This window comes from Pterocles gutturalis, unplaced genomic scaffold (assembly GCF_000699245.1).
Source record: "Pterocles gutturalis isolate BGI_N339 unplaced genomic scaffold, ASM69924v1 scaffold4456, whole genome shotgun sequence".
In the NCBI taxonomy this organism is placed as follows: Eukaryota; Metazoa; Chordata; class Aves; order Pterocliformes; family Pteroclidae; genus Pterocles; species Pterocles gutturalis.
The window spans coordinates 9,889-23,227 of record NW_010097587.1 but is presented as its reverse complement, the minus strand read 5'-3'; the positions used below and the strand labels follow the sequence as shown (position 1 = coordinate 23,227).

Sequence of the window (13,339 nt, the reverse complement as noted above, 5' to 3'; positions counted from 1 at the left end):
AGGAATGACAATGTGCTGCCTATCTTGCATGTGTGTGTCATGATTGCACGTGTGTCTCAAGCCCAGATCTTTGCCTTTCCCACCACATGCACCAGACCCACTCTGCATCCTCTGGATCCATAGACGTGTGCTGTACACACAGTATATCTTGGGTATCTGAGTCTAATTAGTCATAGCAACATCCTCCTCCTCTTCCTCTAAGCATTCATGAACATGGAATTAATACTCATGGCTTGATCAGCTTGGAGGTAAGGGATGGTGCTGAAGCATCAGCACTGCATGTAGCTCCAGGACAGCTGCAAAAGTAAGGTAGTGCTGGGTCAGACAAAAGGTCTGTGCTGCTGCTTGGCCTCGGGTGGGTGCTTTTCTTGAAGCCAGTGTGAATGGCAGCTGCTACCAGCACACGTGTATAGCACTGACAGTCTTAGTAGATCCTCTCTCTGGACTTGGCTCCTGCTGACAGTGAAAGAGAAGAGGGAGAAGGAGATGGGTGCAGCTGGGGTCTAGGCAGAATCTGTTGGGAAATGTGGCAGCTGTATGTGTGTGTTTTTATTTAACTTCTAATTATTTAGTTATGTGCTTTGTCTTTGCCACTTGTGGGGATTAATTCCAGCAAAGACTCCAGCCTGCATCAGCAACTTTTAAGTTGCTCTGTGAGAAGTGTGATGCCATTTGGAGAAAAAAAAATCCATATTAATTAGAAGATACAACTGTAAAATCTGTGTCAATTATCTGGCACTTTATTATGGAGAAGCAAGAGCCTCTTTGTAGTCCAGGTGGCATCAGCCTTTTCATTACAAGGAGAAATGTTGCTATTCAGTTGAATTCACTAGGAGAAACACTGGGGACTATGAGTTGCTTGTGGAGATTAGTGAGGGAGAAAAAGGGGAGGATTTGTACTAAACTAGTACAAAACCTAGGGAACCCTAATGTCTCCTCCTACAGCCTCCATCCTCTGGACAGACTGCTGGGATTGCTCATCGTATCTTGGGCTTTGCCTAGGTTTCAGAGGTGTGACTGCCATAATTCCCTCTGTGGTAGACAGGCAGTGACAGGGACTCCACCACCTCTGTACAGAGGACAGAAGGCATGTTTGTCTGCCCCCAGCTGCCCTTGGTCCCTATGCCATGTCCGTGCAGTAGCAGACATAATATGCGCTGTAGACCGGCTGCTCCATCCTCCAGCATGGGGCAGCTGGGACAGAAGCACCCAGCTTTCCATCCTGGGAGGGCTTTCTAGGCCTGATCTGGAGAGCCTCCCCTGTGCCAGCCTTGTGAGCTGCATGGAGTTGCTGTGGGGGGGAAATGCATTTTAACCTGGAGTTTGTTTGATTTTTTTTTTTTTTTTTTTTTTTTGCCTTTTGCTTGATGTCAGATGATTCAGTCAGTTCTTTTCCAACTGCTTCTGTGTTGTGGTAGCTAATGACTGGCTTAGGGGCATGGAGAAGCTTCAGCAAGGTACCGGTGATGGTGACTGATTGCATTCTTGTCCTTTCCTGCACTGATTAAAAAGACAATGTAGAGACCTTACTTTCTTCTTGCTTCTGCTTTTCCTTTATTTTTCTGTCATTACCTGTGCATGCTTCCCAGAACCTACCCACCACCAGGTCGTTTGCTGGGTGGCGTGAATTGGTGGCATGCTCTAATTTTATGTTGTAGTAAGGCAGAGGCTGCAGTTGCAGATGATGAAAGATTCTGCAGGTTAAAAAGTCACTAAGCAATGAAGCACATACCCTGTCTGCCAGATAGATGGGCCCTTTTTCTGAATGCTGCCCGTTACATTTCATTGCTGGTGCAGTTCCTTCTCTGGCTTTGCTGCTGACCATGACTGTGTTCTCCGGGGCAGGAGGGGGATCGGAGGCTGCTGCGTGTAATCCCCTTGTTTCCCCAGGACAGGCTCTTCCAGCAGGTCCAGTCTCTCCTGGGGGAGTGCAGCAAGGCAGTTCTTGTTGAGGATCAGTCAGAGGGAACAGCTCTGGTGCAGTAAGGAAGGAGCCTGTGTGTAGAGAGTGGTACAGCAAAACATGGTGTGTTTTGAATGTCGAAAATTTCGGGGCAGTGGCAGTTGGTTCTGGGGGAACTGGTTTCAGAGCTTGTGTCCACAAGAGTCCACTGGCCCTTGGGAGGTCATCTATCCAGTTTGCAAGGGAGCAGTAAGCTAGTGGGTGCAACAAAGTAAGGAGCCAAAAAGCTCTGTGAAATAATCTTGTTCCTGTGGGTGCAGTGGCATGGCATGGCATGGGTGGGATGCTGAAGAGAGCTGAGCCCCCCCTCAGCCTCTCCACTGGAAGCCAGCCCCCCTGCTGTGTTCCCCAGAGGGGTGTCTCTAATACACTGGTTGTCGGTGTTACTGGGGAGAGTTATGGGGCATGGGCAGTTGTAGCTGCAGGAGAAAGCTAAAATCTGAGTGCCGCAGAAAATGCTTGCTGTTCACAGCAGCTCTTGAAAGGTTGGTTTGGGGACACGTACACAAGGACCTGAATTGCTGACGTTTCTGTGGAGCTTCTGGAAAGCAGTGAGTGAGTGAGTGGTGGGGCAGGGGGTTAATTTGGTGGCAAATTATCTGTAAATTACAGTGGTGCAGCTCCAATGACTTCTGGTTTGTTGCAGTGGAGTAAATGAGCGAATGTAGTCTCTAGGGCTGATACAGGTAACGGCAGGAAAGGAATTCAGCAGCCTTCGCTTTTCTTGTACTGACCGTGTCCGAGTTGCTCACTCCTGTCATACTGCTTTTTTAAGACTCTGATCCCCTTAAGGTAACCTACAAAAAGAGGTTGTGACTCCTTTTCATTTGTTTTTTTTTCCACTGTAAAGATCCAGTAAAACACTTTTAAAAAAATAGCTTGCTCTGCATGTTTATCCTTGCGATCTGAGGAGTGTCACATCTTATCTTCCCTGTTGCTTGCTGAGAAGCTCCTTGGAAGTAATCTACAGTCCATTTTCTTCTAGCCTTGCCTAACACTACAAGTGATGTTCTTCCAGCTGCTCGTGACATTTTAAAAAACTGAATGACTATTTAAAATGTGTGTGGGAGAGTCCAGCTAAAAGTCCCTTCCTTTTTAAGTTATTCATACTTCACCATCTTGGAATTTGTCTTCCATAGAGGCTTCTAGGAAGACCAGGTCAGACAAGACCTTGAAGGAGAAATGCTTTAATCTCAAAATTAAATTCCTCTGGTTCTTTTGGATCTGACGGAAAGGTGCAGATAAAGATCAGGTGTGTTTAACACAAAAGGGCGTTCTTCCTGCAGTAGTTTTCCTGAGCAAAAGTCAAAGCAGTGTGTAAGGAGGGTGAAGAATGCTAGCATGCAATCTTCTGTTACATAGAGGATGTGAGTTTTCTGTTGCCTGTGTAGAAAGCTGATGCCTTTCAAACCTTCGTGTTAGATGCTCTTAATACCTTCTGCTGCTCTCTAACCTCTCCTCTGTCTAGCAGCTGCATCTTAAGGAGCAGATGAAATCGTTTCAAGGATGGCAGGTCCTAATCTCAGTAACAGTTCCTATCCATTATAGGGTATGAAGTGAAATGATCTGTGAGTGGGTTTATCTCGGATCCCACGTAACATTTTTTCTCAGCAGCAGCAAGAAAGGGAAATTGTCAGCGGAGAGGAGAAGCTGTTTATTTTTAACTTACCCTTTCTTTTTAAGTTCTATTTCATAATTAAAGGAGATAAGGAGTGGAAGCCAATGAAAATACATAGCTAAAGGGATAAGCTGATCTCAAGTTCACTGCAGAGATTATGATAAGTAGTAAGTAACACAGTGGAGACTCTGGGACCTCTTGTTCCTTTCCTGTCCTCCTCCTAGAGTATCAAACCGAGTTCTTAGCTTCCTGTCAAAGGTGACACGGGAGGGCTGATTTAAAGGGTACTGCTTACCAACCTCGCTGCTGCCCTCGGAGCTTACTCCCCCTCACAGTGGTCTGAGGATGCCCCTGTTGAGTATCTGAAGAGACCCCTACTCAGAGCTAGCAAGGAGGAATCCTGCTTATTCATGGAGAAGCATGTACATCCATTGTCTGGGCACACCCGTATGGCACTGAGCGTGGCTGTGCCCACGGGGGCACAAGGGCAGTGAAGATGGGCCCCAGGGAAGACTCCTTGGGGTGGGGTAGCCCTGGGTAAAACGCCTCCACTCTCAGTTACTGCTGGAGAAGCATATTCTACTCCTTACCCTTCAAACGGGATTTCTCTCCTGCAGTTTATTAATCTTGGTCAACTTGACTTCCTCAGATTGACACGAGGATAGCCCTCTGATTCATGCAAGCTGCTAGATTCTTTATTGCTCAGAAGAAGGTGTATTATACTATTACTTTCCATCCCTAGTGGATAGTTGCATCCCAGACTAAATTATTCCTGTACCCAGGTGGCTTTCTTTCATCATTGCTCTTGTCTCTGTGATACTTCTCACAGCTTCTGCACACAGGAACAAGAGGCCCAGGCTGCATCTGGAGATGGCTGTCATTGCAGGTGGTTCTTCCTGTCTGCCAGCCGAGCTGACAAGCAGCATTAGAAAATGAGTCCTGGAGAGGAGGCTGCGTGCCCTTGCAGCAGCAGAACAGTGACAGGCTGTTCTTAAATAACCTTGCAAAATACTGATTGCTACCCCTAGCTTACCTCTGCAATGCTGGAGGACAGCTGAGCTGCAGAGACTCTGCTATGTGACCGTCTCACCTGGGACCCACTTCTAGGATTCGTTTTTACCCTCAGTCCTTATTCGGATGCCCTGTGGCTTCTGCAGCCTCAGTCCCTAGCCTGCTTCTAAGTGTTTGCATGAGTGTCTGTACCACTGCCACGTGCAAAGTTTGAGGGGGAAACAAGGCAGGGAAAGAAGTTTTAGAAGGGAGCCCTAAGCAAGTCTGGGATTCCTCAAATAAAAGATATAAGGATGCGATTCAGTCCTGTAAAGGGCAGGAGCTGTCAGCTGCCTAAAAGGCAATTGAGGGTAGTGTTTACATTCTTGGGAGGAGAAGTAGAAGGGTTTGTTATTGTTTTGGTCACTGTTGTCCTACACCCTCTGCAATGCTTTTCTTAGTATCTCTCCTAAATTGTGAATGCCTTGGGGTAGAGTCCTCTTCCTTTGCACCTTACACTATGTATTCCTCCCGGCTGAGGCTTTTTATGAGCCAAGGCTACTGTAATGCAAACCTCAGATGTTGATATTCTGTCTGTGCTTCTGTTTAGCTCTCAGATCAAGTGGTAACAGCCTGAGAAAGGAGTTCATGTGTTTAAGAGAATTGTTTCAATCGTATGTTTTGCCCAGGAGTGCTGAGCTATATGGTTCCTGCTAGGAAGATTATCGTTACTTACCGACTCACAAATGCTTTGAGGAATGTGTTTGTCCACGCAATGCTTTGAAGCTAAAAAGCATTGTGGGAGTCCCTCTTGGCATTCCCTGGTTAGGAAAATGAATAGTTCAATAGGACAAAGAGGTGTAACTATGAAATTTACAAATATAGTCCAGTGCTGGGAGCAGAGTAAGGCAGTAAAATAAGCTGGAGTGCTTTTGTTGCAGGGAAGGCAGATAATAAAGTATCTCCTGGGTAGGAAGACCCAGATTCATGTCTCCATCTTTTTCCAAAACCAAAGTCCATACCAGAGTTGGTCTTCTCTTAGTGCCTGTCAGAAGTTTGTTCCCGTCAGGAGGAGAAGCGCAGTGCTCTGTATCGACGCTGAGCAGCAGCAGAAGCTGGTGGTTTAGCAGATTGTGAATGGTGATTAGCAAGCCAGGAGGGAGGTGTGCTGGCAAAACTAGCACTAGGAGGACCACAGGGTCGGTCAAACCTCTGTTTGCACAGTGCCTGCTGTGTTACATTTGTGTATACACGTGGTAATTAGTTGCTTAATTTAATGAGATTGTATATGCTTCTCCTGGTGACATAATAGTATTTGGAAAACTGCTGCTGTCATAGGCTCATCTGCTCTTCCTATGAATGAAGACATTCTGTAAATTTGAGGGCTGTTCCTTACTGGCATTGGGAAGACTTTAGTGCCCACCTCTGTGTTGTTAGTCATGAGCCAAATATTGGCTGTTAAAGCCATGTGTGTTGCAAAAACAGGTGCCAGAGCTGGAATGTGTCTCAGCCTTGCTCCTCCTATGCTGAGGCATCTGTGAATGCTGACTCCTCTGCTGTATTTGGTTGTCTCTGGCAGGTTTTGGAAGTGGTGCGGTCCAACTACGACACGCTGACCCTGAAACTGCAGGATGGACTGGACCAGTATGAGCGCTACTCAGAGCAGCACAAAGAGGCTGCCTTCTTCAAAGAGCTGGTAAGCTGCCTTGATTCTGCAGAATCAATGTCCCTCTTCAAAAGCTTTTGCTTACAGCCTGAGCAGTGGCATTTGGGGTATAGCTGAGCAGCCCTGTTACTCCATTGGGCTGCTGCCAAAGAGAGGGCAGAAATAGGATTGGAACAGACACTGCATCTCTCAACTGATGCTCATATCCCTGGAGCTCTCTGCCCTGCCATACATGGCTGGGGAGGAACCACCAGACTGCTCAGGGCAGCAAGTGGTCAGTCAGCCTCTGTCCCTTCTGCCATGGGGATCCACCGTGCTTTGTGGTGATAAATTTGCATGGTGGAGAAGCTGACTGCTCCCGCCTTGGGTTTGTCATGCAGAACAATTTAGCCTTTTTGCTGTTATTAAGGGGACCACAAAGTATGGGACTGAGCAGGATATGTGATGCTGGAACACGTGCCTGCTCGTTGCTTTCCTCCATCACTCACAAAATACAGGGTTCCCAAGCAAAGACAGCAAAGGCTTTCACTATAAGTGTCTCCTTCTGTCAGAGGAGAAGACTAGTGGTAGGAAGCCCAATGATATTGGGAAGACAAAACTGAGTCCAAATAATTTGGGTTTATGGTTATATTCTTTAGCAAGCCAGCTTGCTCACCATGCTTCAGAGAGCCCTGACACAATATTTTCTTGTCTGATGGCTGCATCACCAGGGAGGCAGTGTTTGTGTAGTGGCTGGTATCTAAGGGGAGCCTGTTTTCCCTCACTTTTCAATCATTACAGCTTCAGTGAAGGGAGAGGTCTCTAGCTCTGGCAGCTTTCTCCACCAGTTTGAGAGCTGATTCTCTCTCCCAGCCTCTGTCCTTGCTGATTGATGAGTAATTGATGCCTGCCCACTCTGTCACGAGTCTGTGTGAGTTTGGGAACGTTATGCCTCCCTCTGTCTACTCTGCTCCAGAGCAAGCACGCCTGAATTGGTTTTGCTTCCTTCTGCAGAATGCTTTTTAATGTTTTTTGGGTCATTCCAGCACTGCCATTGGGTAGTGTACAGGCAAAACCACTTGCAATTGCTTTAATGCCATTCTTGTGTGCTCTTTAGTGCCTCTTTTTGTCTATCTGGCCTGGAATACATGCAGAATCACAGAATCACAGAATGTTAGAGATTGGAAGGGACCTCGAAAGGTCATCTAGTCCAATCCCCCTGCCGGAGCAGGAACACCTAGATCAGATCACACAGGAACGCATCCAGGCGGGCTTTGAATGTCTCCAGAGAAGGAGACTCCACAACCTCTCTGGGCAGCCTGTTCCAGTGCTCTGTCACCCTCACCGTGAAGAAGTTTTTTCTCATATTCAAGTGGAGCCTCCTATGTTCCAGCTTGCACCCATTGCCCCTTGTCCTATCACTAGATGTCACAGAGAAGAGCCTGGCTCCCTTCTCCTGACACTCACCCTTTACGTATTTATAAACATTGATTAGGTCACCCCTCAGTCTCCTCTTTTCCAGGCTAAAGAGACCCAGCTCCCTCAGCCTTTCCTCATAAGGGAGATGCTCCATTCCCTTAATCATCTTGTGGCTCTGCGCTGGACTCTCTCCAGCAGTTCTCTGTCTCTCTTGAACTGAGGGGCCCAGAACTGGATTGCAAAGCAATTTGACCATAGCCTTTCTGTGGCACGGGTGTCTCCTGTTACTGTACTCTGGAAATAAGACACGTTCATGTTTCTGTTGTCAACTGTTCTGTCCCAAGGGCCGCTGCCCTCCTCAGTCAGCGTCACCTTCCCCAGCCTCTTGGCCACATGACTGCTTTGCTTCTTGCATGCCCCACTTTCCGCTTGGCCTGGCAGAGGCTCAGGCTGATCATGCCAATTGATTAAAATGACATTCTCAGTCCTACGATCATCACAGCTACAAAACACTTGAGCTAAAATTATTTTATTCTAGCCCTCTTTTTTTTTCAAAATCCCAATTTTGTATCATTTAAGGATCTGTTTAGCATAACCAGTCCCTCCTCAACTCCCTTCTGAAAATTGCCTGTCCATGTGCCCCTGGGATCCTCTCCTCAAGAGCATAAGAAAGCCTGAATAATTACTGTCTAAATGCACTGATTTGACCCAGTTGTGAATCTGTTTAATCTACATTTCTCTAGATGCCCTGAGAATTGGGACCCTATTAAATGTTCTTTACTCACAGCTACAGAAAATCCCCTGCATTTCATTAAGCTTTTCCCTCAACACAGCGGGAAATCATAGAATTATAGAGTGGTTTGGGTTGGAAGGGACCTTAAAGATCATCAAGTTCCAACCCCCCTGCCATGGGCAGGGACACCTTCCACTAGCCCAGGTTGCTCAAAGCCTCATCCAGCCTGGCCTTGAACACCTCCAGGGATGGGGCATCCACAGCTTCCCTGGGCAACCTGTTCCAGTGCCTCACCACCCTCACAGTAAAGAATTTCTTCCTAATGTCTAATCTAAATCTACCCTCTTGCAGCTTAAAACCGTTATCCCTCGTCCTGTCATTATACTCCCTGATCAAGTGTGTTTCCCCATCTCTCCCGTAGCCCCTTCAGGTACTGGAAGGCTGCTATAAGGTCTCCCTGGAGCCTTCTCTTCTCCAGGATGAACAACCCCAACTCTCTCAGCCTGTCCTCATATGGGAGGTGCTCCAGCCCTCTGATGATCTTTGTGGCCCTCCCCTGGACTTGCTCCAACAAGTCCATGTCCTTTCTTTGTTGAGGGCCCCAGAGCTGAATGCAGTACTCCAGGTGGGGTCTAACGAGAGTGGAGTAGAGGGGGAGAATCACCTCCCTTGACCTGCTGGTCACGCTTCTTTTGATGCAACCCAGGACATGGTTGGCTTTCTGGGCTGCAGGCGCACACTGCCGGCTCATGTTGAGCTTCTCATCAACCAACACCCCCAAGTCGTTCTCCTCAGGGCTGCTCTCAATCCATTCTCCTCCCAGCCTGTATTTGTGCTTGTTTGATCAAATCAAGCTGATACGTAATGATTTGTCTTCAGCAAACCCAGCTGGGCTCCTGTCCGCCGCGCAGTTTTTTCCTCTAGGTGCACAGTAACTGATGGCTTTATTAATTGTTGGAACAACTCATCAAAAAGGCCCTAGTCTGTCTTGTTCTCCCCATATCCTCTTCAAACCAGGTACTTGGCTTTCTTTTTGTGAGGCTTCTGAGTCTTTACTTTGGCTTCCGTTGCTGGTCTGAAGTTGGATAATATCCCCCTACCCAACACATTGTGTTTAACTGCTGAGGTCTGCAGGATTTCATGGAGGGAGAAGAGTGAATGAAGTTGCTGCGATTTTCTTCATGGAATCTGCCAAATGAGCAGGGCTGGTGGTGAACTACAGGTTTCCAAACTCATGCTGGTCTGATCAGGTCTTCCTGAACAGGATCTGTTTGCAAATAATTATTTCCAGATTCTGCCTGGTTTTCTTATCTCTACCTGTGTGATTGCATTAAAGCAAATCCTTCTTGGTGGGGAATGACACACAGGAGCCATTTTCCTTTTTGGCTGCCTTTTCATCTCCCTGTGCTCCCATTAAGTGGGTGAGCAGAAACTTCCCCAAGCCATTCTCTTGGTTCCTTTACGCTTAGAAATCTTGTTCTCACTCCTTTGACGTGCTTTGCTAATGCACTGCTTCACTTCTCTGGCTTTGCCTCAATGCTGCTCTTTCTTGATAATCCCAAAGAAAAATCTGCTTTCTTCTCTCATTCCCTTTTCAAAGAAGCTTTCAAAGGCCTGTGATACTGCAGCCACATTGTGGTGGAAGGTGATGTACAGAGTGTTTCATCAACCGGGTTTTCTGGCCTGTTGTGCTGCCTTTGAGGGGCTTAAGGAAGGAAGTTAGGAAGTTTTCTAACACTTTTTATTTCTTTTCCTTTGAACCCTCAGGGATGTCATTTGAGGTCTGTGCTGCTTTTATAGGATGAATGGTTTGGATGTGAGCTTTTGGACACTCGTGTTGCAGCTGCAGGAATGTGTGGAAAGAGATTCAGCATCTTTCCAAAACATTCACTGTCTTTGAAGTTGGATGGGTTTCAGCAGAGTCTCAAAATAGTCTGATTAGGGATTGATTTCTGCAGGGGAAATTACACTAATTTGACTTTTAATTAGATGTAGTCAGTGTAAACCTTCCTCCCATTGTACAAATTGCTTAAGAGCTGCTTGTTGATTGGAAACAGGTTTCGTTGATGGGACTTGCTGCGAAATAGGAGTGTCTGTACAATGTTGCACACGTCCAGCTATAATGACACAAAACTAGAACTGAATAATGTTTTCCTCACATGGTTAACACTACCACTTCATCCATTCTTTCATTTGCTCATTATTCGCCAGGTGGTGTCAGCATTTAATGCATTTCCTGTTTCTTCAAAGTCTGTGGGTTAAATGTGATCCAAGCTGCTAATAGGGAGAAAACAATTTTAAAAGCTCTTCTGGCCCTAGTGTGCTCCAGCATGCTCCATACAGAAGCAAGAGAGGACGTGTTCTGTGATTTTACTCCTTGCAAAATGAGCATTACAGCTCTGAGCGTACTTTCTGAGGCTGGTTTTGGCCCCTTGTATTCTCGAGAATTCTGGTAGCTTCCAGGCTGGCAGACAGGCCTGGGTTGCCTCCTGCACCGTGAGCTAGGAGGAGTCCTGGGCTGTGCCCTCGTGGATGGAGCAGCTCAGCCAGACCGCAGGAAGCTCCTGAAGTTTATCCTTGTTACAGGCTGACACCTGCTTGTGTCACTGTCTGGTCTTCCAACCCCAAAAAAGAGATGAGCTCTGGCACTCCCTGTGCTGAGCCCTGGTGCTGGAGGTAACTTGATTTAACTCTAATTTGCGCTATTCTTACCTTGTAAGCTGGTTGGATCAGAGCTGTCTGCTTTCTTGTAGCAGAGGAAATGGTGGGCAGAGATTTGTAGAAATGTCAGGGTCATCTTGTGTGGTGTTGTGCCCACTCCTCTCCCCTTGTGTTAAAGCGCACTAAGTCCATCTAGACAGCTCTTGACCAAAGTTTGTGTCTAAGCTCCTTGAAACCTGAAGCTGTCTTCAAATAAAAACAGCTCCACACTGATCCCAGGTGATCTACTCCACTGCTTCACAACCCAGAGATTTAAAGGTATTTCATCTTTTCCGGTGTAAGTTATCTTTGTCTTAAATTAGGCTGAGTATTTCTTGCCCTATCCCTAGGGAGCCAGAGAAATATTACTCACTGTTCTCTTTCTGACCTAATTTTACATATTGGAGAGTGTTTATTCCTCCTAAACCTTTTCTTTGCAAACTAAACAGGCTTAATTTCTTGTGCTCTACTCCATAGCTACAATTTCTGCTAAGCCCTGCATTCTCACCATGTGCCACTCCAGCCTCCCTTTCCTGGCTCGTAGAGTCTACTGCCACATCCTTCTTGGAGACCTTCATGTGTATACAAGTTGGGTATCTTCTACTGCTGGTGCCTGGCCCCTGGCAGCAGTTCCTGAGGCCAGGAGCTCATTTCTGCTGCTTCTTTCTGTTGCTGGGACCCATAGAAATCCTTCTATTCAGAATAAGGATGCTGGCATACACTGTGCAGTATCTGCACCTTTTCTGCAGCCACTCACGTTCCCCAGGGCAGTGGACTCTCCATGTCTGTTTGTTCCCCTGGCATCAGAACTGGCTGGATTGCTGAACTGAGGAGTACTCGGTAGGGCTGGGACTAAATCCTGTGGGGCTGTGGTCTCATGGCAGGGAGACAGCCCACTGCAAACCAGTGTTCTGGAGACCACTTGCAGTGGTGTTTAACATGGGCTATAACCTGTAGTTATCTGACAAGATATGATCCCAAACTATTTCAGCACGGAGTAAGTCAAAAGACACCCAGAGAGGAGAGGTGAGGGGGTGCTCCAAGGGAACAAAGACAGACGGGGTCTCTGCCAAGCATCCTGATGAAGGAGAGTTGGTGGTGTCTTAAGACACCATAAAACTTAAATATTCTGTCTTTAGTTGTAGCCATCTTTGCTAGCTCGGGTTGTTAGGGTCTGTGCAGTGGGGCTCCCTGGGGTTCATTTCTCAGCTTTCCCTCTTAACCTTCCATGCTTTGATTTGCTTCCCACTCTTACACATTCTGCCTTTTTGGGAGCTTTGTGCCCTTCCCCTTTTCTCACCAGGGCACCAAATAGGACCCTCAGCAGTATAAACACTGCTAGCTTGCTCTTCCAGCCCCCAGTGCTGGATTGCTCGTTCTGCTTCTATATAATTCATCCCCCAGTGCTTTTAAAAAGCACAAAACACTAACCAGGTCAGCAACAACCTTACTATCACAGGCTCTGAGTCCCTGGGAACTTTAATCCTGTTGTTTGGATGAGCTTGTGTCAGTTTTGCTTTCTGTCACTGCTGCAGTCACTGACACAGATGATGTTTGACTTTGTTTTCTCGTTGCTGAGTGCAGCTGAGACTGAGCCCAGTCTGGGGCCTGCATGTTTGGCCAACGAGTCTGCAGGCATGAAGGGAGAAGGGAAGCTGCCACGCAACAGGGCTTCCTGGCTCCTCCTTGCAGGTTCTGCAGGTGACCAGAAGTCCAGGCATTGTTAAGGGATAAAGGTGTCTCTTCTTCGGAGACAGCTAGTGAGCCAACTTCAAGTGTAAGGCGCTCAGCACAGATTACACACAGCTGGCTCCAAACCAAGGGTTTTCTGCCAGCTTGGGTGATAATTTGTGCTTGTAGCACAGTAGCATGGCCTCTGTCCTTTCCTTGACTCCGTGTCTCTGGCTCTGCAGGTTCTGGAGCAGGACAAAGGCCATGACACTACAGTTATCCAGGAGAATGCTGGCTGGCACTCCAGTGGGCACTGGTAGAAAATGCTCTTGCAGCTGCACCCTGGAAGTGCTCACTTTCCCCATCACTTTGCCCCAGAACAGGAAACACATCATAGCTCATGCATCCAAACAGAGCATCCTCTGCCATCCCTGTCTCATTTAGAATTAACTCTCCTTGCTGGGACGTCACAGTAGACGTTCCTGTTATTCCACGGAGAATCTAATCCTCAGGGATTTCTTGCTAAGATGGAATCTCAGTGAGAGCTGGCTGCAGCAAGTTCTCTGAGGCTATAACAGCATGCAAAATGGTTTCCTGCTG

The 13,339-nt window shown here is 47.2% G+C and overlaps 1 long non-coding RNA gene across 1 annotated transcript in view; it reads left to right on the top strand.

The window, feature by feature from the left end:
• Positions 1-13,339, top strand: part of LOC104465278 — a 33,246-nt gene that overhangs the window by 19,316 nt on the left and 591 nt on the right. Inside the window, exon 2 of the long non-coding RNA XR_727591.1 lies at positions 6,151-6,267. This is a non-coding gene — a long non-coding RNA (uncharacterized LOC104465278). The remainder of the gene's footprint in view (positions 1-6,150; positions 6,268-13,339) is intronic.